This window comes from Melozone crissalis, unplaced genomic scaffold, assembly GCF_028551555.1.
Source record: "Melozone crissalis strain CALT ecotype California unplaced genomic scaffold, PUWL_Pcris_2 ptg000424l_1, whole genome shotgun sequence".
Lineage (NCBI taxonomy): Eukaryota > Metazoa > Chordata > Aves > Passeriformes > Passerellidae > Melozone > Melozone crissalis.
The window spans coordinates 388723-393855 of NW_026536152.1; the positions used below are offsets into that span (position 1 = coordinate 388723).

Sequence of the window (5133 nt, forward strand, 5' to 3'; positions counted from 1 at the left end):
CTTGATTGTTTTCCATGAAAAACGTGCCTAAATCCAAAAACCACAGGATTCCTCCCTGTGCTCCATCCTCCTCCTCCTCTGGAATTATTTTTGCTGAGACTAAACTCATCTTAAATCTGTTCAAACAAAACTTGATTATTTTTTTTTCTATATATATATTCCAAATACAGAAGAATAATTTTAAACAGCTCTTACCAGCACTGGGGAAAAAATCTAATTCTACTTAAGGATTTGCAAGTGTGGTTTTTTTCCACAGATCAGTCTCAAACCTTATTGCTTCACAACTGCAGTATCCCTTGGGAAAAAATAAAATAAAATATTTGAAAAAAATCATATATTGAAAAAAAAATCATATATTGGAAAGAAATCAAATATGGAATAAAAATCCAATATTGAATAGAAATCCAATATTGAATAGAAATCCAATATTGGAAAAAATCCAATATTGAATAGAAATCCAATATTGAATAGAAAACCAATATTGAATAGAAATCAAATATTGAATAGAAATCAAATATTGAATAGAAATCCAATATTGAATATTGGATTCAACATTGGAATTTTGTATTTTGAATATTTGACTAGAATTTAAAGAATTGAATAGAATTTAAGTATTCTATTCAAATACTTAAATATTCAAATATTTAAGTATTTGAATAGAAATCCAATATTGAATAGAAATCGAATATTGAATAGAAATGGAATATTGAATAGAAATGGAATATTGAATAGAAATGAAATATTGAATAAAAATCCAATATTGAATAGAAATCATATATAGAAAAAAAATGAAATATTGGGAAAAAAATGAAATATTGAATAAAAATCCAACACTGAATGGTTTGCTCGAATTTGTCTCAAATGGCTTTTCAGATTTGGCAGGGGAGGGAGAACAGAATGGCCAACAGGGAACATTTTGCCTTGAAAATCTCACTGCAGAGAAGGGTTTTTCTCTTATTAAAAAAGAATTTCTGGATTAACCAGCTGGAAACAAAGACAGCATCCAAAGCCCATGAGGAGTCAACCACAGCCCAAACCGTGTTCTACCCCTAAGTGTTGTTTTCTTTTTCTTTTCCTTTTTCTTTTTTTTTTTTTTTCCTCTTTTTTTTTTTTAAACAAAGATTATTTTTGTTTTTTTCCTCTCAATTGCCTTTGAATTTTTAATCTTCACCAGAGGGCGCTTCATCTTCAGAGCCCTCATCCCCTGATTTTTCTGGTGGAGGGCTGGCTGATTTTTTCTTTTCTGGGGGACTTTCAGGTTCTTCATCCTCTTCTTTTGGGGATGGGGTTTTTTCTTTCGTGGCCTTGGAAGCTGTGGGGCGACCTGCCTTCCCTTTGCCTTTCACTGGGCTGGGGGTCACTGCAAAAAGAAAAATTTGGTAAAATTCACAAGCAGAAAAGGCAAAAAAAACCCGAAAAACTTCGTAAAATTCACAAGCAGAAAAGGCAAAAAAAACCGGAAAACTTTGTAAAATTCACAAGCAGAAAAGGCAAAAAAAACCGGAAAACTCTGTAAAATTCACAAGCAGAAAAGGCAAAAAAAAACGGAAAACTTTGTAAAATTCACAAGCAGAAAAGGCAAATAAAAGGAAAAACTTTGTAAAATTCACAAGCAGAAAAAGCAAAAAAAACCGGAAAACTTTGTAAAATTCACAAGCAGAAAAGGCAAAAAAAACCGGAAAACTTTGTAAAATTCACAAGCAGAAAAGGCAAAAAAAACCCGAAAAACTTTGTAAAATTCACAAGCAGAAAAGGCAAAAAAAAAACTCCCACAAAAAAATGAGATTTTTAAAGAATTCAGAAGTTTGGCCATATCCACAGTGGTTTTAGAAATCCTAATTAAGCTGAGGAGCAATTTAATGAGATTTTAAAGGTGTTTAATTGGATGTGATACCAGAAATGGGCTGGGGGTCACTGGAAAAAGAAAAACTTTGTAAAAAAAAAGAGATTTTTAAATAATTCAGAAATTTGGCCATACCCACAGTGGTTTTAGCACTCCTAATTAAGCTGAGGAGCAATTTAATGAGATTTTAAAGGTGTTTAATTGGATGTGATATCAGAAATGGACACAGCTCTTGTCCAACATTGCTGTTATAATCTGAATTTCCTGCAGAAATGCACCCAAGTTTTCCTCTGGTTCCCATTTCACAAAGCCACAAATTGTTGTTATTTGGCTGTGAAGACAGAAAAAGTCAGAATGCAGCCCCTCAGCAGGGAAAGTTTTCATGAATTTTTACTCATATTTTTAATTCTTTATTTAGAGATTGATTTAGAGGTCAAAACAGAGATACCAAATCAATCCCTAAACGCAGAATTAAATTAATTCATTATCCCACCCTGCTTCTTTCAATCATTTGGCCTTTCCAACATTTTCGCGGACGCCAAGATTTCAACCAAACCTCTGGAGCAAAAAGAAAATGAGGATTTTAAACTGAGGGATTGAATTTTTGAATTTGCACAGACTCACCTGTGGCCTTTAGCCTGGGCTTGGGCATTTTCTTTCTTTCCTCTCGGGCTTGGATTTCTTGGAGACTTTCTTGTTTTTCTTTTTTGAGCTGCCATAGTCACTGTCATCATCGTCTTCCATGAGGAAGTCTTCATCACTTCCTGAATCTGCTGGAAGCAGAAGGAAATTTCAGGTTTTTTTGGGGGAAAAAAACCAAAAATGAAAGAAAAATACAGCTGAGATTGCCAGGGAAATTGTGGATAAACTCTGAGACTTTGTGGGTTTCCTTTTATCTGCTGGGCTAAAATCCGAGGGGTTTTTACATCAGCAATGCCACACAGACAGAAAAAAGCAGAAAAAATCATTGAGAAGTTTACAGTTAAAATTTAGGGCTGCTTAATAGATCTAGAAAATAAAAAAAAATTAAAAATTTAAGAAGATAAAGAAATAGATGTCTGGAAAACACAAACACACATCCCTGGAATAAAGAAAATAATCTGCAAGGAAAAGGCAGCAGGATGAAGTTTCTTGTCTCACAGATAATTCCAGATTCACTGAGTGAACACTTCAGTTATTTCAATTTTCAGTTTATACCCCTAAAATCTGGCATTGAACCTTAAAAACTTTTGACTGCAATAATTCCAAACTTTTGAAGCACTGGGTTATCTCTCACTGAACATCACCAACCAAGCTTGGGGGACAACAAATGGTGCAAATTCATGACAGATTCCAACTTTCAAGTTGCCACAGCCACATTAATATACTTTAAGTATTTGATGACTTAAATCTCATTCTGGATTAAAAAGCAGGGAGGGGATGAACAGATTTACCCATTTGTGAAGATAAATTTTGTGGGACACACACACACAAACCTTTGCTGCAAACCTGGAGCACAAACTCCATTCACAATAAAAATGAGGAGCACAATTTCTCACAGATTCTTCCACATTCACTGAGTGAACTCTTCAGTTACTTAAATCCTCAGTTTATACCCTAAAATCTGGCATTGAACCTTAAAAACTTTTGACTGCAAGAATTCCAAAGCACTTTTGAAGGACTGGGTTATCTCCCACCAAGCAAGCTTGCAGGAACAATAAATGGTGCAAATTCATGAGGGGTCCCAACTTTCAAATTTCTATAATTCAAGTATTTGGTGACTTAAATCTCATTCTGGATTAAAAAGCAGGGAGGGGATGAACAGATTTACCCATTTGTGAAGATAAAGTCTGTGGGACACACACACACAAACCTTTGCTGCGAATAAATTCCAGCTGTGAATCCCAACTTGGACAGATTCACAATAAAAATGAGGAGCACAATTTCCACCCTCAGGGTCCCAGCCCAAACCCAACTGTGTCCCCTTTTGCAATCCCATTTCCTCACTCTCCTGGAACTGTGCCTCATCATCCTCCTGCTCCTCCTCCTCGCTGCCCACATCCTCCAGCAGCATCTCCCTCTGTCTGGAGGCTGCTTTGTCTCACAGATAATTCCACATTCACTGAGTGAACTCTTCAATTATTTCAATTTTGACTTTATATCCTAAAATCTGGCATTGAACTTTGAAAACTTTTGATTGCAAAAATTGCAAAGCACTTTTGAAGCACTGGGTTATCGCCCACCAACCAAGTTTGGAGGAACAATAAATGGTGCAAATTCATGAGGGGTCCCAACTTTCAAATTTCTATAATTCAAGTATTTGGTGACTTAAATCTCATTCTGGATTAAAAAGCAGAGATGGGATGAACAGATTTACCCATTTGTGAAGATAAATTCTGTGGGACACAAATTTTGTGAGACTGCAAAAATTCCACAGCACTTTCGAAGCACTGGGTTATCTCCCACCAACCAAGCTTGGGGGACAACAAATGGTGCAAATTCATGAGGGGTCCCAACTTTCAAATTTCTATAATTCAAGTATTTGGTGACTTAAATCTCATTCTGGATTAAAAAGCAGAGATGGGATGAACAGATTTACCCGTTTGTGAAGATAAAGTTTGTGGGACACACACACAAACCTTTGCTGCGAATAAATTCCAGCTGTGAATCCCAACTTGGACAGATTCACAATAAAAATGAGGAGCACAATTTCCACCCTCAGGGTCCCAGCAAAATCAAACTGTGTCCCCTTCTGCAATCCCATTTACTCACTCTCCTGGAACTGTGCCTCATCATCCTCCTGCTCCTCCTCCTCGCTGCCCACATCCTCCAGCAGCATCTCCCTCTGTTTGGAGGCTGCTTTGGAGGCCGCCTGCCGCTGCTGACGGACGTTTTTGTGATCTTCCTTCTCATCCTCGCTGTCCTCTGCAGGAAAAAAACCCAAAATAGGCTGAGGAAAGAGCAGAAAACTCCCCAGGAGGCAGCAAAGTGTTTTTAGGGGTTTAATCTAGGGGTAAAACACTCAGTGAGTTACTGTGGGGAGGATTCAACCTCATCAATACCCACCCAACAGAGATCCTCTGCAAAATAAGTGATTTTTTCCCTTTTTTCCTCTTTTTTTTTCCCTTTTTTTTCCTCTTATTCTTTCCTTTTTTCCTCTCATTTTTTCCTTTTTTTCCTCATTTTTTCCTCATTTTTTCCTTTTCTTCTTCTTTTTTCTTTCCCTTTTTTCCTCTTTTTTCCCTCTTTTTTTTCCCTTTTCTCCTCATTTTGTTCCCTCATTTTTCCCTCTTTTTTCCTCATTTTTTCCT

The 5133-nt window shown here is 36.4% G+C and overlaps 1 long non-coding RNA gene across 2 annotated transcripts; it reads right to left on the reverse strand.

The window, feature by feature from the left end:
* Positions 1 to 1164: 1164 nt before the first annotated feature.
* On the reverse strand, positions 1165 to 3917 carry LOC128950102 (uncharacterized). Of its 2 annotated transcripts, none has more exons than XR_008484318.1 (3): positions 3830 to 3917; positions 2468 to 2613; positions 1165 to 1360 (listed from the first exon to the last, which is right to left on the reverse strand). It is a non-coding gene; the product is annotated as an uncharacterized LOC128950102 (long non-coding RNA). The 2 variants fall into 2 exon arrangements; XR_008484319.1 differs by having other exon boundaries at positions 2468 to 2616.
* Between the last annotated feature and the right edge of the window lie 1216 nt (positions 3918 to 5133).